Source organism: Leucoraja erinacea, chromosome 6 (assembly GCF_028641065.1).
Source record: "Leucoraja erinacea ecotype New England chromosome 6, Leri_hhj_1, whole genome shotgun sequence".
NCBI lineage: Eukaryota > Metazoa > Chordata > Chondrichthyes > Rajiformes > Rajidae > Leucoraja > Leucoraja erinaceus.
This window is the reverse complement of record NC_073382.1, coordinates 5,632,054-5,654,350: the sequence shown is the minus strand read 5'-3', so window position 1 is coordinate 5,654,350 and position 22,297 is coordinate 5,632,054. Positions and strand designations below refer to the sequence as shown.

At 48.4% G+C, this 22,297-nt stretch overlaps 1 protein-coding gene across 1 annotated transcript in view; it reads right to left on the bottom strand.

Annotated features, from left to right (window-relative positions):
- Positions 1-22,297, bottom strand: part of gabrb3 (gamma-aminobutyric acid type A receptor subunit beta3) — a 334,484-nt gene that overhangs the window by 72,620 nt on the left and 239,567 nt on the right. The gene's annotated exons all lie outside the window — the stretch shown is intronic.

Sequence of the window (22,297 nt, the reverse complement as noted above, 5' to 3'; positions counted from 1 at the left end):
AAAGACTGATTCTTCTGATCCAATGCTCCCAGGAGCAGGGTGTGGAGCGGTAGATACAAGACGCTGGAGTAACTCATCGGAAGGGTCCCGATGGAAAACGTCACCCATCAGCAGTCTCCAGAGATGCTGCCTGAACCATGCCGAGTTCCTCCCGCACTTTGTGTTCAGTTTAGAGATACAGCGCTGAAACAGGCCCCGTGGCTGCCCGAGTCCACGCTGACCAGCGATCCACCCACACTAGCCATATCCCACACACTCGGGACAATTTACCCATTCTCCAAACCTGTACGTCTTTGGAGTGTGGAAGAAAACCAGAGCCCACGCAGATAACAGGGAGAACGTGCAAACTCCGTACAATCAGCATCCGTAGTCAGGAGCGGACCTGGGTCTCTGTCGCTACAAGGCAGCAACTCTACCATTGCGCCACCGCGCCTCCCATTCCACACAGGATTTCAGCATCTGTAGTTCCTTGTGTCGGAGAGTAAAGCATCATATAGTCACAAAGTACCACAGCATGGAAACAGGCCCTTCGGCCCGAATTATCCATGGGGACCAAGATGCCCCATTATGCTAGTCCCACCTAGAAACATAGAAACATAGAAATTAGGTGCAGGAGTAGGCCATTCGGCCCTTCGAGCCTGCACCGCCATTCAATATGATCATGGCTGATCATCCAACTCAGTATCCCGTACCTGCCTTCTCTCCATACCCCCTGATCCCTTTAGCCACAAGGGCCACATCTAACTCCCTCTTAAATATAGCCAATGAACTGGCCTCAACTATCCTCTGTGGCAGAGAGTTCCAGAGTTCCACCTGCCTGCATTGGTCCCATATCTCTCCAATATCTGTCTGTCATATATCTCCCTTGGAAGTTTTTGGCTTAGCATGGCGGCACAGTGGCGTAGTGGTAGAGTTACTGCCATACAGCGCCAGAGACCCTGGTTCGATCCTGACTACGGGCGCTTGTCTATATGGAGTTTAGACGTTCTCCTCGTGACCTGTGTGGGTTATCCCTGAGATCTCCGGTTTCCTCCCACACTCCAAAGACGTACATGTTTCGAGGTTAATTGGCTTGGGTATCAAGGTACAAATTGGAGGTTAGCCTTAATGTACGGGGACCGCTGGTCGGGGCGGACGTGGTGGGCCAAAGGGCCTATTTCCGTGCTGTCATTCTAAACTAAACTAAACTATATGCTTTGTAGAATTGTGAAACTGTCCCTAGTGTGTGTGTGTGTAGGATAGAGTTAGTGTGTGGGCATCGCTGGGCCGCGCGGACTCGCTGGGCGGAGGGGCCTGTTTCCGCGCTGTATCTCTGAACTAAACTATAACAAGGAGGGTTGGTTCAGACAGGGAGTCCCACTATTCAGAGTGCCTGCTGAGAGACAGTAGGAGGAGTCTGTGGAGCCTTGCAAGCTACTTTCTCCATTGATGGAAAGACACTGAAAAAAAAAAAATCTATTTAACTAAACCTTGAACGGAATGAGATAATGTTGGTACAAATGTATTCAGTTGAGAGGTGAGGGGATTGCTGTCAAGGCCAGCAATTATTGTCATCGAGTTCCTGTCCTTGAGTGGGTGGCAATGAGTCACAACCCTGGGCTCTGAAGTGAATTAAATTTTGGTCACCAGTGCTAAATGACAGAGAGTGTCATAAGTTCCCAAGTGCTAGGAGCAGAATTAGGCCGTTTGGTCTATCGAGTCCATTCCAACATTCAATCGTGGCTGACCTAGCTCTCCTTCCAAACCCCATTCTCCAGCCTTCTCCCCATAACCCCTGACACCTGTCGACCTGCTTGTCTTATCATTCGGTGCAAATGATTTAAATCAAACTGAGCATGAGGGTGGGAAGGAACTGCAGATGCTGGTTTACACCGAAGTTAGACACAAAATGCTGGAGTAACTCAGCGGGACAGGCAGCGTCTGTAGAGGGTTGTGCATGTGCCTTTAACATAATGACTTCATCACTACTAAACCACTCCCCATATCACTAGTATAATTGTAACCTCCCCACCTCTCTCTCTCTCTCTCTCTCTAGCTTCGGTGACAGACCACAAACAGCTATGAGAAGCAGTCTGTGTGTGTGTGTAGTATTAATAAAGAAGTAGTAAAGATACGGTGTGTGACTTAAATACTTTACATGGTGTCAGAAGTGGGTTGAAGTAATTATGTTAAAGGCACATGCACAACCCTCAACAGCGTCTCTGGAGAGAAGGGATGGGTGCCGTTTCGGGTCGAGACCCTTCTTCAGACTGAGAGTCAGTGGAGTGTCTATGCACCATTTGTTAAAAACTGTCCAGAACAAGGGGTCACAGTTTAAGGTTAAGGGGGAAATCTTTTAGGACCGAGATGAAAAAAAACATTTTTCACACAGAGAGCGGTGAATCTGTGGAATTCTCTGCCACAGAAGGTAGTTGAGGCCAGTTCATTGGCTATATTTAAGAGGGAGTTAGATGTGGCCCTTGTGGCTAAAGGGATCAGGGGGTATGGAGAGAAGGCAGGTATAGGATACTTAGTGGATGATCAGCCATGATCATATTAAATGGTGGTGCAGGCTCGAAGGGCCGAATGGCCTACTCCTGCACCTATTTTCTATGTTTCTATGTCTATGTTTCTATGTTAAGAAAATAAAATTAAGTGTGTTGCTGTTATTCTAAGTGATTTCACAGTGGCACAGGGGTGGCACAGTGGCACAGTGGCACTGCCTCAGAGCGCCAAAGACCCGGGTTTGATCCTGACTACAGGTGCTATCTGTACGGAGTTTGTACCTTCTCCCTGTGATCATGTGGGTTTTCTCCGGGTGCTCTGGTTCACCTTGTAATGACCCGTAGCTTTGTAAGTTAAGTGGCCTCTATAAATGATCCCCAGTGTGTGGGAGAACTAGTGTACGCGTAAACGCTGGCCGACACGCAGTCGATGGGCCGAAGTGTCTACTTCCATGCTGTATCTCTAAAATAAACTAAAGATTTTGTTTAATCTGATCCACTATATATTCCTGCCTGCTGTGATCCAACGGTTCAAAATGGCACTTCAAGAGAGGCAGTAAAATGCCTGAGAGAACTGTATCAAAACAACAACTTGCCTTTCAACAGCAACATCATGAGGAGTGCAGACACCTTCCTTCATGCTGCCTGCCTCGCTGAGTTATTCCAGCATTGTGTGTCTATCTTAGGTTTAAACCAGTATTCAAGATTCAAGATTCAAGAGAGTTTCTTGTCATGTGTCCCAGATAGGACAATGAAATCCAGAACAACAGAATATAGTAGGCATGAATACAGAACAGATCAGTGTGTCCATATACCATTATATAAATATATACACACATGAATAAATAAACATAAAGTGTAAATAAACAGATAATGGGCTATTAATGTTCAGAGTTTTATTTGAGTTGAGTTTAATAGCCTGATGGCTGTGGGGAAGTAGCTATTCCTGAACCTGGACGTTGCAGTCTTCAGGCTCCTGCACCTTCTACCTGAAGGTTACGGGGAGATGAGTGTGTGGCCAGGATGGTGTGGGTCCTTGATGATGCTGCCAGCCTTTTTGAGGCAGCGACTGCGATAGATCCCCTCGATGGAAGGGAGGTCAGAGCCGATGATGGACTGGGCAGTGCTTACTACTTTTTGTAGTCTTTTACGCTCCTGGGCGCTCAAATTGCCGAACCAAGCCACGATGCAACCGGTCAGCATGCTCTCTACTGTGCACCTGTAGAAGTTAGAGAGAGTCCTCCTTGACAAACCGACTCTCCGTAATCTTCTCAGGAAGTAGAGGCGTTGATGTGCTTTCTTTATAATTGCATCAGTGTTCTCGGACCAGGAGAGATCTTCAGAGATGTGCACGCCCAGGAATTTGAAGCTCTTGACCCTTTCCACCATCGACCCGTTGATATAAATGGGGCTGTGGGTCCCCATCCTACCCCTTCCAAAGTCCACAATCAGTTCCTTGGTTTTGCTGGTGTTGAGGGCCAGGTTATTGTGCTGGCACACACGTGGTTGAACGACCACATGGAAATAGGCCCTTCAGCAAACCGAGTGCAAACCGGCCATCGATCACATCAGTTCGATGTTATCCCACTTCCACATCCACTCCTTACACACTGGGGGAAATTTACAGAGACCATTTACATACCAACCAGTGAGCCTGGGCTTTGGGAGTAAACCAGAGCACTAGGAGTAAACCTATGCAATCACAGGGAGAAGGTTGCAAACACCGCACAGATAGCACCCGAGCTCTGGGTCGAACATGGGTCTTTGGTGCTGTGAGGCAGCAACTGTACCAGCTGTTGACTTAATGGTGATATGATGCAAACATGGAAAGTGGATTTAAGAGGAATTTTCAAACAAGGCAGAGGGGAAGGTAGACCTCTAGAGTTCAGGACTTTGGCAGTCACCACTGGTGATGCAATGAGATTGAAGATGGCACAGTCAAGGTGGTCTCCACTGCCGAAGTACTAAATTGCACATTACACCAGGATTGTGTGCAAAGGGCATCTCAGAGGGCTGCAGAGCAGATGGAGGTTGCAGAAGGGGTGACACGGTGGAGCAGCGGTATAGTTGCCACCTTACAGCACCAGAGACCCGGGTTCAATTGTGTCTATGGGTGCTTTGTCTGTATGGAGTTTGTACCTTCCCCCTGTGACCTGCGTGGGTTTGCTCCGGGTGCTCTGGTTTCCTCCCACATTCCAAAGAAATACAGGTTTGGAGGCTAATTGGCTTGGTAAAAATTGTAAATTGTCCCTAGTGTGTGTAGGATAGTGTTGGTGTTTGGGGATCGCTGGTCGGCGTGGACTAAGTGGGCCAAGGGGCCTGTTTCTGTGCTGTATTTCTAAACAATTTTTTTTTTTTTAAAGTACAAATGGGAAAAAAAAAGACTTTCAGGCTTGACAGCTCTTTCCTATAACATGGTGAATAAACTGAACACAATACTCTAAATATGTCCTCACTAACGTCTGACGTAATTGTAGCTTCACACCCCAACTCTATACTCAATAATAAATCAATTGTATGATCAGTTGGTTGTAGAATTATATAAGGGAGGAGAACGATATGGTGGTGTAAAACAGGTAGGGCTGCTACCTGACATCTTCAATTCAGGTTTGATCCTGAACCTGAAGGTTGACACAAAATGCTGGAGTAACTCAACGGGACAGGCAGCATCTCCGGAGAGAAGAAATGACCCTCCCTCAGTCTCGACCCAAAACGTCACCCGTTTCTTCTCTCCAGAGACGTTGCCCGTCCCGCTGAGTTACTCCAGCATTTTGTGTCTGCCTTCGATTTAAACCAACACCTGCAGTTCTTTCCTACACGTTTGATCCTGATCTCTGTTTGTGTGGTGTTTAAGACAGAACTGCAGATGCGGGTAAAAATCGAAGGTAGTCAGAAAATGCTGAAGAAGGGTCTGAAGAAGGGTCTCGACCTGAAACGTCACCTTTTCCTCCTCTCCATGGACGCTGCCTCACCCGCTGAGTTTCTCCAGCATTTTTTGTCTGCCTTCTGTTTGTGTGGAGTTTGCATGCTCTCCCTGTGGCTGTGTGGGTTTCCTCCAGTATCCTCCCGCATTCCAAAGACTTGCTGGTTGACGGCCACTTTAAATTGACCCCAGATGGTAGGACTATCAGATTGACATTGATGAGCATGTGAGAGGAACAGGTTAAAAGGAAATTAATGAATTAATGAACGGGACAACTCTCAGAGCTGATATGGTTTCCTGCCATTCAGTCATGGAGTGTGGAAACAGGTCCTTCGGCCCAACTTGCCCACAACAGCCAACATGTCGCAGCTACACTAGTCCCACCTGCCAGAGTTTGGTCCATATCCCCCCCCCCAAACCTGTCATATCCATGTACCTGTCTAAATGCTTCTTAAATGTTGGGATATTCGCTGCCTCAACTACCTCCTCTGGCAGCTTGTTCCATACACCCACCACCCTATGTGTGAAAAAGTTACCCCTCAGATTCCTCTAAAATCATTTCCCTTCACCTTAAACCTATGTCCTCCGGGCCTCGATTCACCTACACTGGTCAAAAGACTCTGTGCATCTACCCGATCTATTCCTTTCATGATCGTATACACCTCTATAAGATCGCCCCTCATCCTCCTTCGCTCCAAGGAATAGAGACCCAGCCTACTCAGTACCCTACTCTGCCATGTCATTAGAAAATATGTAAAATAACCCTGCCCATTGTATTATGTTTTTTTGCTGTTCACCGTGCAAAAGTAGTCCTGTGTTACTGCCTTGTCAGGTTGGTGACATATTTTTTAAGATAGACCTCGTGGTGCTCTCAGCATGCCATTCTGATCTTCTTACCGAAATAGCATTCGGCCTCTGGACCTGACTGAGGGATATGTTGAGAAATGAGATTGCACATCACGTTGAAAACATAATTCTACCACAGAGCTGTGACCTGACATATCTGTTCTGAGTCTAGGGTGGCACAGTGGTGCAGCAGTAGAGTTGCTGCCTCGCTGCACCAGGGACCTGACTTCAATCCCGACTACAGGTGCTGTCTGTACCCAGTTTGTCGGTTCTCCCCGTGAGCTTTCCCTGGGAACTCCGGTTTCGTCTCACGCTCCAAAGACACACAGGTTTGTCGGCTACTTGCCTTGGTAAAGTTGTACAATTGTCCCCCGTGTGTGTAGGTTAAGGGCCTGTCTCACGAGCATGCGACCTGCATGCGGTAAGCGCGACCGAACCGGAAGCGGGGGGCGCGCGGAGGTCGAGTGAGTGACGTGAAGTTCGATCGAAGTCCGCGGGAAGTTCGCGCGTGACGTACGGCGTCGAGACGCTGCACACGCCCATCGAGGCGGTGCGCACGGCATTGAGGCGGCTGCGGGCCGGCAGGCTGTTGCCGCGTGGAATTTTTGAAAACGGTCAGTTTTTCGGAGCCCCGCGCGATGTCGCACAACTCCATACGGCTCCGGCGATCGAAGTGGGACCGGCCCCGCGAGGCCGTACAGCTCAAGCGACCATGTTAGGTCGCGCTTGCCGCATGCAGGTGCATGCTGGTGGGACAGGCCCTTTAGTGTTAGAGTGTGGGGGTCGCTGGTCGGCACTGACTCGGTGGGCTGAAGGGGCTGTTTCTGCACTGTATCTCCAGACCAAATGAAACTATCCCGTTTAAGTTAGTGGTGGAGCATAATACAGGCCAACAGAAGGCCTCCTTGGTTTTTGTGGGGGAGATTTTGACTTCACAAATGACATGGGGTAGTTATTCCTGCCATTGACTGATCCATAGACTAATGCAACTATAACTGATGGATCACCGACGGAAGATGGAGGTTTATCTACGATGATGGAATAATATGGCAACTAAATCCAGAAAGGCACAAACACCACAGTTAGCGATGGTGCTTTCTGTCAGAAGAAGGGTCTCAACCATACCGTCACCCATCCTCTTTCTCCCAAGATGCTGCATGACCTGCTGAGTTACTCCAGCACTTTGCATCTCTCTTTGGTATAAACCAGCATCTGCAGTTCATCGTTTCCACACAGTGCCACGGGAGATCTCATGCAGTCCTTTTATGTTTGACCTGTGAGATTTTATAGATTAGCGATTTTTTTAACCTAAGTGACTGTGCAATGAGCTGTAGATTGAATATTGGGATATTATGTGTCAAAATTAAATATTGGGAATATGTGTCAAAACGTTAAAAGAAAAACCTCAAAATAAAATCCACGAAAAAGGTGGAAAAACTCAGCGGGTGCAGCAGCATCGATGGAGCGAAGGAAATAGGCAACGTTTCGGGCCGAAACGTTGCCTATTTCCTTCGCTCCATAGATGCTGCTGCACCCGCTGAGTTTCTCCACCTTTTTTGTGTACCTTCGATTTTCCAGCATCTGCAGTTCCTTCTTAAACTCAAAATAAAATATATTGTATCGTAGAGAGATACAGTACAGAAACAAGACCACCAAGAACTGTAATAATCACGTATCAATTTTTACTCTTATAGTACCTAGCCCATTCTCACCACCTTCTAGACAATGCACCCAGATTCCACCTCATGAGGGACAATTTACAAGGGCAATTATCCAGCCAAACCAAATGCCCCTTAGTTGGACTACACTCATGGTGTCATCATTGCGAAAACAGGCCCTTCGGTCCAACTTGCTCATGCCAACCAACATGTCCCATCTACACTAGTCCCACCAGACTGCATGTGGATCATATTGCTCTGAATCTGCCCTATCCATGTACCTGGCCAAATGTTTCTTAAATGTTGCGATGGTCCCAGCAGATGTGGGAAGAAACTGGAGCATGCAGAAAAAAAAACCCACAGGGGAAAATGTCGGTGGAATTCTGTGCCTCAGAGGGCGGTGGAGGCAGGTTCTCTGGATGCTTTCAAGAGAGAGCTAGATAAGGCTCTTAAAAATAGCAGAGTCAGGGGATAAGGGGAGAAGGCAGGAACGGGGTACTGATTGGGGATGATCAGCCATGATCACAGTGAATGGCGGTGCTGGCTCGAAGCGCCAAATGGTTTCCTCCTGCACCAATTGTCTATTGTCTGTTGTCCAAAATGTGCACAGACAGAATCGGGCATCAGAATTGAACGTAAGTTGCCAGAGTTGTGGCAGCACCTCAACCAGCCATCGTGTCACAGATTTGAATGGAAGATTTAAAGAGGGCATCTCTGCATCCAGCTCATGGGGTACTGAGTGTGGATGATCGGCCATGATTACAGTGAATGGTGGTGTAGGCTCGAAGGGCCGAATGGCCCACTCCTGCACCCATTGCCTGTTGTCTATTGTCTATTGTCTAATAACAATCTTTGGAGCCATCTCCACATGAGGAACTTTGGCCTGGGTGATTGCACTGAATGATGTCAAGAAATGGTTTGACTTATTTTGTGAGGCGGTGCTTTCTTCACCCCTGTATTTTTTTAATTTAGAGATACGGCCGGAAACAGGCCCTTCGGCCCTCTGAGCCCACTCCAACCAGCGATCCCCGCACATTAACACGATCCTATACACACTAGGGACAATTTACACTTATCCCAAGTATACAAGCCCAAGCCAATTAACCTACAAACCTGTACGTCTTTGGAGTGTGGAATGAAACCGAAGATCTCGGAGAAAACCCACGCAGGTCACGGGCAGAACGTACAAACTCCGTACAGACAGCACCCGTAGTCGGGATCGAACCCGCGTCTCTGGTGCTGCAAGCGCTATAAGGCAGCAACTCTACCGCTGTGCCACTGCAGTGTATTGTGGAATACGAGAAGGATATTGAGAAGATCAGAATCTGAGAACCATCAATATCAGCTAAGATGCCTGAGGTGCAGCCTCAGGGTAAACTTGAAATTGTATTGCATGCATTATTCTAAGTCTGCAAGTCTACCCGGTGGTATGCCTCAATATCTGTTTGATTTCTGATTTAAATTCTGACTTTGGAAGTTTGTTTACAGATACATAGCATTACAGAAAGGCACTTCAATGACAAATTTAGACACCAGCCCAAAAATGTGAAAATGAAGCAGATTTCACATGACTTAGTCAACTAAGCATTTCAGGTAAAAGTCTAAAATCTAAAAGGAAGTACTGTACTTGAAAAATTATGTTTGGAATGACAAAAAAAATAATGATCAGAAATGAGATGCAGAGAACTAGAATCGAGAACAAGAGGACACAGGTTTAAGGTGAGGTGGGGAAAAATGTAATAGGCACCTGAGGGACAACATTTTTTCACACAAAGGATGGTGGGTGTATGGAATGAGCTGCCAGAGGAGGTAGTTGAGGCAGGTACTATCACAACGTTTAGTTTAGTTTAGTTTAGAGATACAGCACGGAAACAGGCCCTTCGGCCCACCGGGTCCGCGCCGACCAGCGATCCCCGCACACTAACACTATCCTACACACACTAGGGACAATTATTATATTTACCAAGCCAATTAACCTACAAACCAGTACGTCTTTGGAGTGTGGGAGGAAACCGAAGATCTCGGAGAAAACCCACGCAGGTCACGGGGAGAACGTACAAACTCCGTACAGGCAGCGCCCGTAGTCGGGATCGAACCCAGGTCTCCGGCGCTGCATTCGCTGTAAGGCAGCAACTCTACCGCTGCGCCACCATGACCGCCCTTCAAAAGAACATTTGGACAGGCACATGGAGAGGATAGGTTTAGAACGTCAAGAGGTAGAACTCATGTAGATGGGGCATGTTGGTAGTCGTGGGCAAGTTGGAGCAAAGGCCCTGTTTCCATGCTGCTTGACTCTATGACTAAAAATCACGAAAAAGATCTTGAGAATAATAAGATAAGCATAAGATAAACTAGAATAAGGAGTAAAGCCCCCGTCCCACTTAGGAGACCTAAACAGCAACCTCTGGTGACCTTGCCCGCCACCCAAAAAAAAATCAAGGTCGAGGTGACCTGCAACCTCCTACCACCTCCCACACTCATGTTGAAAACCTTCCTCGACTATGACGAAAACCGGCTTCGACTAGACCTGCGACTAAAAAATGATCGATTTTTTAAATGGCAACCTATTTTTAGTCGAGGCCGGTTTTAATCATGATGAAAATATAGCAGCAACTTCGATGAAGCCTCGACCACACGGAAACCACTTTCGACCATTAGGGAGAGTGATCAAAACCTCCGGTGACCTTGGGTAGCGGGCAAGGTCACCAGAGGTTGCTGTTTAGGGTCTCCTAAGTGGGACAGGGGCTTAAGATTACAAAAGCCAATTTAGGAAAAGCAGGATATATTTAAAGTGACACAGTGGTGCATTTGGTAGTGCTGCTAACTCCACAGTGCGAGTGACACAAGTTCAATGCAGTGCTGTCCATGTGCAGTTTGCAAATTCTCCCCTTAATTGTGTAAGAAGGAACTGTAGATGCTGGTTTAAGCCGAGATAGACACAACATGCTGGAGTAAATTCAACAGGACAGGCAGCATCTCTGGAGAGAAGGAATGGGTGATGTTTTGGGTTGAGACCCTTCTTCAGACTTCTCACAGTCTGAATAAGGATCTGGACCCGAAACGTACCTCGACCTGAATACTCAGGTATTTTTGTGTCTATCTCCCCATAATTGTGTTGGCTCCTTGAGGTGATCCAGTTTCCTCATAGAAACTAAAAGATGTTTTAGCCGGTAGGTCAATTGGCCATTGTAAGTTGCCCGTAGTGTGGGTAGATACATGGTAGAATCTGGGGGGAGCTAATAAGAAAGAGGGGGTGAATGTAAATAGGTGTTTGATAGTCATTGTGGACTCAGTGGACTGAAGAACCAGCTTCCACTCTCAATGAGATAGTTGGTTGAAAGGCCTCCTTCTAATGATAAGGGAACATGGATACACCACACTATATTTTAGAGTAATCTTTCGCCACGGTAATATTTGCTTCTTATGGGAAAAATACTTTTCAATGTAAAGCAATTAATTTAAGACGGTTCAATTTCAGGAGTGTCACGGTGGCACAGCGGTAGAGTTGCTGCCTTTCAACGCTTGCAGCGCCAGAGACTCGGATTCGATCCCGACTACAGGTGCTGTCTATACGGAGTTTGTACGTTCTCCCCGTGACCACGTGGGTTTTCTGTGACCGGAGCAGTGCAGGATGGATGGGAAGGGGGGTCAGTACAGGATGAATTGGGGGACCAGTATAGGATTGATGGAGAGTGGCAGGAGAATCAATGCAAGGTGGATAGGGAGATCAGTGCAGGGTGAATAGATGGGAGGGAAGGGGGGGGGGGGGGGGGGGGGGGGGGGGGGGGGGGGTGGATGAGGAGGGGAGCACACGGGGGATGTCAGTGAGGGCTGAATAGAGGCAGGAATGGGGATCAGTGCGGGATGGAGAGGAGGGATCACAGGATAAGGGGCGTGGAGGGGGGCGTACAAGAGAGCGAGAGAGAGAGAGAGAGAGAGAGAGAGAGAGAGAGAGAGAGAGAGAGAGAGAGAGAGAGAGAGAGAGAGAGAGAGAGAAAGGGGCAGAGGAGGGTGGAAGGTCAGCGCTCCTCATACAACACACGGAACGGAAATCATTATCAAAATATGTAGGGCACCGGGGCACAGGGGGGACACAATATCCTCACACACATGCTCGAGGCTTCCAAGGCTTAATCCAGCGCTAAATGCAGCTCAACTCTGCCTGTCTCGCCTGGTCATGCCTGGACTGATGACATATTTCCCGTAAATCCAGGCAGGGCTGTAGGTTAACCCGGCGGGACAGGCAGAGTTGAGCTGGGTTTAGCGCTGCTTGTCTGCGCTGGCTGCGGGCCTGGGGGCGATGCGCCCATCGTACTCCCGATGTCTCTGGCCACCGTGGGGGGCTCTCAGGTGGGGACGGGGATGGTCCAGTGGCGGTTCGGCAGCGATTGCAGCGCCGGAGAGCCGGGATTGATCCTGCCGAGATCTGCCGAGTCTGCCGAGAATGTTTTGGCACGTCTCCCTCCTCCAAACACCACGCTCTATCCTCAGTGCCCCCACCCCCCCCCCTCCACCTACTTCCACCTCTGACCGACATCTCCCTCCTCCAAGGGTTTGTTTTGAAAGCTCCGTTGGCGGAGTGGCAAGCAGCGGCCGTTATCAGGGCAGGCGGGGGGACGGGAGGAGGACGAGCTGGAGCCGCAGCCGCTGTGCGGGGCCCGTCATTCGCTCAGATTCTCCGTCACGCCACACTTGGCATCTTTCCCACACAATACAGTCATCATCGAATCAAAACGTCACGTTCCTTTTCTCCAGAGATGCTGCCTGACCCGCTGAGTTACTCCAGTTTTTTGTGACTATCTTCGGTATAAACCAGTATCTGCTGTGCCAAGCCGGGCAAAATGACTCGGCGTTTAGGTTCACCGGCGGCACTTTAGGTGATCAATGGCACCCGGGCAACCGCTAATTTCGAGCCCCGATAGGCCGATGAAATCATCATGGCATGTCTTTGGATTATGGAAGGAAACCGTAGCCACTGGAGGAAACTGGCACAGTCACTGGGAGAGCAGGCAAACTCCACACAATCAGCAAAGAAAGCCGTTTTCAGACATTTTGATTCATCACAAGCCATAAGAGGACTGACTCCAGCAAAGACTGCAGGACCAAACAACATTCCAGCTGTGATGGCACAGTGGTGCAGTGGTAAAGTTGTTGCCTTACAGTGTCGGAGACCCGGGTTCGCTCCTGACGACGGGTGCTGTCTGTATGGAGTATGTACCTTCTCCCCGTGACCTGTGTGGGTTTTCTCTAGGATCTCTAGGATCTCTAGGATCTCCTGTTTCGTCCGTACTCCAAAGACGTACAGCTTTAATTGTTTAAGAAGGAACTGCAGATGCTGGAGAATCAAAGGTACACAAAAAAAGCTGGAGAAACTCAGCGGGTGCAGCAGCATCTATGGACACTCCGTCTCCGACCTCTCTGTCCTGGGTCTTCTCCATGGCCACAGCGAGCAGCACCGGAAATTGGAGGAACAGCACCTCATATTCCGTTTGGGGAGTCTGCATCCTGGGGGCATGAACATCGAATTCTCCCAATTTTGTTAGTCCTTGCTGTCTCCTCCCCTTCCTCAGTCCCCCTGCTGTCTCCTCCCATCCCCCAGCCTTCGGGCTCCTCCTCCTTTTTCCTTTCTTGTCCCCGCCCACCCCCGCCCCCCATCAGTCTGAAGAAGGGTTTCGACCCGAAACGTTGCCTATTTCCTTCGATCCATAGATGCTGCTGCACCCGCTGAGTTTCTCCAGCTTTTTTGTGTACCTTTTACAGCGTTAATTGGCTGGGTATAATTGTGAATTGTCCCTGGTGTGTGTATGATAGTGTTAGTGTGCGGGGATCGCTGGTCGGTACGGACTCGGTGGGCCGAAGGGCCTGTTTCCACACCGTATCGCTGAACTAAACTAAACTGTGGTATCGAAGACTTCAAATGCAGAAGCTGCTTTGTCTCTGCTGCTCTGCAGTAAACACACTGCCATCCATTATACAGTGTGGAAGATTACCCATGCCTGCCGAATCCACAATAGAAAGGTCAAATCAAATCTGGCCCATTTCCACCCACTCAATCATCAGCCAACCAGTCTTGGATTGCAGAGTTCAAGGTCAATCACAGCAAACCCACGGAGATCTGGGCTCAACTATCTTCAACTAATTTGCTAATGCTTTCTCTCTCACCACAGGTCAGAAGTGGAGGTGTTCACTCATGACTATGCAACATTCAATTCAATTTGCAAAATCCCTGTAAATGTAATCGTTTTTGCCTGCATGTAGCATGACCTGGAAAACACACAGACAGGGGCTGAAAAGAAGCTAACATCTAGATCTCAAAATAGTCATTCCGACGGTGGCGCAGCGGTAGAGTTGCTGCCTTACAGCGCCTGAGACCCAGGTTCAATCCTGGTTACAGGTGCTTCCAGAAACTTAGAAAATAGGTGCAGGAGGAGGCCATTCGGCCCTTCGAGCCAGCACCGCCATTCATTGTGATCATGGCTGATCGTCCCCAATCAATAACCCGTGCCTGCCTTCTCCCCATATCCCCTTGATTCCACTAGACCCTAGAGCTCCATCGAACTCTCTCTTAACTCCATCCAGTGATTTGGCCTCCACTGCCCTCTGTGGCAGGGAATTCCACAAATTCACAACTCTCTGGGTGTAAAAGTTTTTTTCTCATCTCAGTCTTAAGTGGCCTCCCCTTTATTCTAAGACTGTGGCCCATGATTCTAGACTCGCCCAACATTGGGAACATTTTTCTAGCTTGTCCAGTCCTTTTATAATTTTATATGCTATTATAAGATTCCCCTCATCCTTCTAATACAAGCCAAGTCTTTTCAATGTTTCCTCAAATGATAGTCCCGCCATCCCAGGAATCAATAGACAATAGGTGCAGGAGTAGGCCATTCGGCCCTTCGAGCCAGCACCACCATTCAATGTGATCATGGCTGATCATCCCCAATCAGTACCCCATTCCTGCCTTCTCCCCATATCCCCTGACTCCGCTATTTTTAAGAGCCCTATCTAGCTCTCTCTTGAAAGCATTCAGAAAACCTGCCTCCACCGCCCTCTGAGGCAGAGAATTCCACAGACTCACCACTTTCTGTGAGAAAAAGTGTTTCCTCGTCTCCGTTCTAAATGGCTTACTCATTATTCTTAAATTGTGGCCCCTGGTTCTGGTCTCCCCCAACATCTGGAACATGTTTCCTGCCTCTAGCGTGTCCAAGCCCATATCCGTGCTGTATCGCTAAACTAAACTAAACGGATAGTGCCAGTGCTTACTCATGACATTCAACAGTATTATCTTCACCGAGTTCCTCATCATCCATGTCTTAGGGCTCACGACTAACCAGAAACACAGCTAACCAGTTTGTATATTGTGGACATACAAACAAGTTAGAGACTGGGCATCCTGTATCGAGTGACTCCACAAAGTCTCTCCAGCATCTACGTGATACCTCGGAAATACAAACAAATCTTCACCACTCGCTCGTACAAATGTATCTCCAACAGCCCTCAAGGATTGCGACATCCTCAAAGTCAAAGCATCCCAACGGATTGGCATCCCAGTCAGTACTCTGAACAGGCGGCACGGTGGTGCAGCAGTAGAGTCTCTGCCTTACAGCACTAGCAGTGCCTTAGTCTCGGGTTCGATCCCGACTATGGGTGCTTTTTGTATGGAGTTTTAGATTCTCCCCGTTTTCTCCGAGATCTTTCTTCGTTTCCCCCCAAACTCCCAAAGATGTATAGGTTTGTGCGTTCATTGGTTTGGTTTAAACTTACCTCTAGGATTTGAAACTTACCGCTGGAGGAGCAGCGCGCCTGCCAGCCAGTCGTTGCGCCATGCGTCAACGTAATGACGCGCATGCGGACTGACGGCCTTCTATTCACGTAGTCAGTCACGTGTCTCCGAAGTAAAATTGTGAATTGACCCTAGTGTCTTTGTAGGATAGTGTTAATGTGCAGGGATCACTAGTCGGTGCGGACTTGATGGGCCGAAGGGTCTGTTTCTGCACTGTGTGTTGTGTTTTTCCAGATTAATTTCCCTCCTGGGATAAATAAAGTTCTATCGTACTGTATCTCTAAAAAAAGTAATCCCCTCCTCACCAATGCACTGTGGCTGCAGGGGATTAGCAGAGCAGGGCAAGGGAGGGTGGCTAGGGAGTGGTGTGGAAGTGCCAAACCTACAGTCATCGGTAGTACAGTTGGGAATATTTAGTTTAATTTAGTTTAGTTTAGAGATACAGCGCAGAAACAGGCCCTTCGGCCCTCCGGGTCCGCACCGACCAGCGACCCCCGCATATTAACAATATCGTACACACACTAGGGACAATTTTTACATTTACCAAGCTAACTAACCTACATACCTGTATGTCTTTAGAGTCTGGGAGAAAACCGAAGATGTCGGAGTAAACCCACGCAGGTCACGGGGAGAAGGTACAAACTCCGTGCAAATAGCGCAGAGGAGATACACCGTGACGTGCAGGAAGGAACCGCAGATACTGTTATGTACCGAAGATAGCCACAAAGTGCAGGAGTAACTCAGCTGGTCAGGCAGCATCTCTGGAGATAAAGGATGGGTGATGTTTCAGGTCGAAATTCTTCAGACACAACTGGATCTTGCCTGGGATGGAGCATTTCATTTATGAGGAGCGACTGGACTGGAGAAGGTGAAGAAGGAGATAACTGAGGTATGTGAAATTTTCGAGAGGTGTAAATAGATAAGGTAAGCTGCAAGAAAAGTTTCCCCTCAGACGCGAGTCAAACTGGAAGACGTTGATTTAAGGTAAGGGGGAAGAGATTTAGAGGAGAGCTGAGAGGAACCTTTCTCACTAAGAGTGCAGCGAGGGCCGGGAAGGGCTATGAGGTTGAACCAGAATCATGAACAGCATTTAAGAACTAAGTGCCTGAACATGCACTTAAATTGCCTTGGCAGAGAAGGCAATTGGCCAAGTGCTGGAAGATGGGGTTAATGGTACGTTGCCATAAGTGGGAATGTATGTGATGGGCCGAATGGCCTGCTCCATGCTGTCATGTCCATTTGAGACCAGCCAAGCTGATGACAGGGTGGCTGTGGACATTATTGCAAAAAAATTAAAACAGGCAGCGTGAGAGATGCCACAGATACAGAGTCCCAAACTGCCGGCTCAGGTAGTTGAGGCAGTGACTATTGCAATGTTTAAGAAACAATTAGACAGGTAATGGATAGGACAGGTTTAGAGGGATATGAGCCAAACGCGGGCAAGTGGGACTAGTGTAGATGGGATATGTTGGTCAGTGTGGGCAAGCTGAGCCTATGGGCCCGTCCCCTAGTAGACTATTATCTAAATGGTGGCCGATTAGGAAAAGGGGAGATGCAACGAGACCTGGGTGTCATGGTACACCAGTCATTGAAGGTAGGCATGCAGGTGCAGCAGGCAGTGAAGAAAGCAAATGGTATTTTAGCATTCATAGCAAAAGGATTTGAGTATAGGAGCAGGAAGGTTCTACTGCAGTTGTACAGGGTCTTGGTGAGACCACACCTGGAGTATTGCGTACAGTTTTGGTCTCCTAATCTGAGAAAACACATTCTTGCCATAGAGGGAGTACAGAGAAGGTTCACCAGACTGATTCCTGGGATGTCAGGACTTTCATATGAAGAAAGACTGGATAGACTCGGCTTGTACTCGCTAGAATTTAGAAGACTGAGGGGGGATCTTATAGAAACTTACAAAATTCTTAAGGGGTTGCACAGGCAAGATGCAGGAAGATTGTTCCCGATGTTGGGGAAGTCCAGAACTAGGGGTCACAGTTTAAGGATAAGAGGGAAGTTTTTTAGGACCGAGATGAGAAAATCATTTTTCACACAGAGAGTGGTGAATCTCTGGAATTTTCTGCCACAGAAGGTAGTTGAGGCCAATTCATTGGCTATATTTAAGAGGGTGTTAGATGTGGCCCTTGTGGCTAAGGGGATCAGAGGGTATGGAGAGAAGGCAGGTACGGGATACTGAGTTGGATGATCAGCCATGATCATATTGAATGGCGGTGCAGGCTCGAAGGGCCGAATGGCCTACTCCTACACCTAATTTCTATGTTTCTATGTTTCCACACTGTATCATTCTATGACTCTAAATCTCAGTTGCAAGATCACAAACAGTCTGGTTCATTCAATTAGCTGCCAAAATGGAGTCAGTTACTCAAGTTCTAGAAATTAATACGCTCATTATTATACAAAGCACTTCTCATATCAGAACGACAAGTTATTTGTCCCTTGACACTGAAGAGGGATGGACATTTACCCATTGACAACAGGAGGACGAAAAGGCAGAGTCCTTGAGTCATACAGCCTCGAAACAGGCCCTTCGGCCCAACTTGTCGATGCCGACCAACATGTCCCATCTACACCAGACCCACCTGCCTGCTTTTGACCCATATCCCTATAAACCTACCCTATCCATGTATTTGTCCACATGGTTTGTCAACATTGTGATAGAACCTGCCTCAACTATCTCCTCCGGCAGCTTGTTCCATACACCCACCACCTTTGTGTAAAAAAGTTACCCCTCAGGTTCCCATTAGATCTTTCTACCCTCACCTTAAGCCTCTGGTGCTCAATTCCTCTACTCTGTCCAAAAATTCCGCACGGCAACAGCCTGCCGGCCCGCAGCCACATTGAGGCCGTACGCTCCGCCTCGACACCGTACGCAACGATTTGACGCCGTACGCAGTGTCTTGATGGCGTACGCCTAGCGCGAACTTCCCGCGGACTTCGCTCGAACTTCACGTCAACTTGTACGGGATCACTCGACCCCCGCGCGGCCCCCGCTTCCGGTTTGGTCGCGTTTGCCGCATGCAGTCGCATGCTCGTGGCCGTTTAGTCGTTGATTATTTCAAAATTTAATCTGCTGAAGGCTACAAGTGTATTTGGCCATGCGATTCCACTCGTGGTTCTGTCAAGATCTTTAGTTTAGTTAGTGCACCAAATTCACGCCGACCATCGATCACTGGTTCACACTCAGTCCTCATCCAGTCTCGACACATTAGAGACGATTTTGCAGATGCCAATTAACCTACAAACCCAAAGATAGCCTCATAATGCTGGAGTAACTCAGCGGGTCAGGCAGCATCTCCAGAGACAAGGGTGATGTTTCAGGTCGAGACCCTGCTTCACATCAAGAGTCAGGGCAAAGAGAAATGAGAAATATAGAAGGTAAATAAAACAAATTAATGAAAGATATGCAAAAATCAAGGATGGTCAAGGAAAGGTGGAGCCCACAATGGTCTATTGTTTGCTGTAGGGTAGGTGATAATGAGTTATATAGGCAGTGAAACTCTACAGGACAACAGTGAAACTAGTACAACCATGGTGGGGGAGGGACGGAGAGAGGGGATACAAGGGTTAACTTGAAGTTAGAGAAATCCATATCTATACTGAAGAAAGACACAAATGCTGGAGTACCTCACTGGGACAGGCAGCATCTCTAGAGAGAAGGAATGGGTCTTGACCTAAATCGTCACCCATTCCTTCTCTCCAGAGATGCTGACTGTCCCGCTGAGTTACTCCAGCATTCTTCGGTGTGGCCCAGCATCTGTAGTTCCTTCCTACACCTACAAACCCGCACGTCTTTGGGGGGAGGGGGTTGGAAGAAACTGGGGCACCCGGAGGAAACCCACGCAGTCACAGGGAGAACGCAGAAACTCCCACAGCCAACACCCGAGGTCAGGATCAAACCTGGGCCTTTGGCGCTGTGAGGCAGCAGCGCTACCAACCGTCCCAGGGTGCTGCCGACTTAAAGGATTCTTAATGTAGACAAAAATGCTGGAGAAACTCAGCGGGTGAGACAGCATCTATGGAGGGAAGGAAAAGGTGATGTTTTTAGCGTTGAGCCTCTTCTTCAGGCTGATGTGGGGTGGGGGGGGGGGGCAAGAAGAAGAAAAGGGCGGAGACAGTAGGCTGTAGGAGAGCTGGGAAGGGGACGGGAAGGAGGGAGAAAGCAAGGACTACCTGAAATTGGAGAAGTCAATGTTCATACCGCTAGGGTGTAAACTACCCAAGCGGAATATGAGATGCTGCTCCTCCAATTTGCGGTGGGACTCATTCTGGCCATGGAGGAGGCCCAGGACAGAAAGGTGGGATTCGGAATGGGAGGGGGGAGTTGAAGTGTTGAGCCACTGGGAGATCAGGTTGGTCAATGCAAACTGTGCGGAGGTGTTGGGCGAAGCGATCGCCAAGCATACGCTTGGTCTCACCGATATAGAGCAGTTGACACCTAGAGCAGTGGAGGCAATAGATCTACCATGAGGTTCACACATCCAAGCTTCCTTAAAGATTCAGTCTGTAATCAAACCACAGAAATCCTCACAGGGCCTTGGCTGGCTTTAACAAGAAATTAAATTACAGCTTATCATAGTTATTACTTTTTTTGATAACTCTCTTCCCCATAGAAATATCTGTAAATAATTATAGAAAAAAATCCCTGAATTCCCAAGTTAGCTCAAACATTCACGTAATATTTCCTTTATAATTCTTAGAGTCATTTCAGTTTCTCCAACATGGGTTGGCTCACCTTGTCTTCCTTATAATAAGTGACCATTTTGCGATATTGTCCATTCCCTAAGGGAGTTATAGTAATTGTAATGCTGGTATGGTAATTGGCAGCCATGATCACATTGAATGGCAGTGCTGGCTCGAAGGGCCGAATGGCCTACTCCTGAACCTATTGTCTATTGTCGAAAGGTGTTGCAGAGGTAATGAACAGGTATGGAGGAGATGCTTCCAGGCAGTTTTACATTCATTTAAGACACTTTAAGGACTGCGCTGTGACCTATTCAATTTGCTAGTCACCAATTGGCCCAGTCATAGAATCATACAGCATGGAAACAAGCCCTTCAGCCCAACTTGCCCACACCAACCAACATGTCTCATCTCCACTAGCCCCAACCAACTATCCTTCTAAAGCTACCCTATCCAAATGTTGATTAAATGTTGTGATAGTACGTGCCTCAAGTACCTCCTCGAATTCTTCGAATTCCAACTACCAAACCAAGTCACGTGACCTAACCCCTAGAGCCGAGGGTTCGCACGACACGTGGCTTACCACCAGGGGCCGCCACACCCTCAGGCTTCTGTTAAATCTTTCCCCTCTCACCTTAAACCTATGTTCTCTGGTTCTGGATTTCGCTACTCTGGGAAAAAGACTCTTTGCAATTACCATATCTATCCCTTTCACAATCAGTGCCGGATTTACGTATAAGCTAAACAAGCTATAGCTTAGGGCCCCCACTTTCTAGGGGGCCCCCCGAAATAATTGATGGGCCTCGAGGTCTAGGGGGGCCTCCGGCCAAGGCAGAACACCTACCGTTCAACTCTGGGCGGCCCCCCTCTCTATCTCTCTCTCTCCATCTCCCCCCGCTATCCGTGTCCAGGCTGCCGGGCTCCGCTCGCTCCTCATCCGCCGGCACGGTAGGCCGCCTTGCACATGCGCACAACCACGGCCAGCACATCATCGGCCGCCCTGCGCATGCGCACTGCAACGGCAACTGGTCGGCGCTGGGCACTTTCTCCCTTGCTTTGAATTGTGGGAGATTTGGCCGCCATGGCTGTCCGGTCGTTGGGGGCCTCACAAGTGGAACAGCTTAGGGCCTCTCTTCATCTAAATCCGGCACTGTTCACGATCCTATACACCTTGATACGATCGCCCCTCATCCTCTTGCACGCTAAGGAATAAAGTCTCAGCCTGCTCATTCCTCTTCCTCCAGCACAGGCCCTCGAGTTCTTGCAACATCCTCTTAAATCTTCTGTGCACCCGTTTTAGCCTAACAACATCTTTCCCATAACAGGGTGACCAAAACAGAACACGCTAGCATTTTTTCTTGAAAACTAGCATCTGCAGTTCCTTGTGTCTGAGTTTATAATCCCTCTCCCACTCACAAACCCCCCCCCCCCCACTCCGCCAATTACCCCGTTATTATCAATTTGCAATATCTGAGGGGACTTTCTTGATGCAGAGACATAGTATAACCAGATAAAAGTTCACCGTTCAGGTAGAAAATCACAGAGTGGGCCATGCGATTGCTACAGGTATATTCTTGCACACCTGTCGAGGCAGGTACTATCACAACGTTTATGCAACATTTGAACAGGTACATGGATAGGATAAGTTTAGAAGGTTATGGGTTAAAGGGAGGCAGGTGGGACTAGTGTAGATAATAGACAATAGACAATAGGTGCAGGAGTAGGTCATTCGGCCCTTCGAACCAGCACCGCCATTCAATGTGATCATGGCTGATCATCCCCAATCAGTATCCCGTTCCTGCCTTCTCCCCATATCCCCTGACTCCGCTATTTTTAAGAGCCCTATCTAGCTCTCTCTTGTAAGCATCCAGAGAACCGGCCTCCACCGTCCTCTGAGGCAGAGAATTCCACAGAC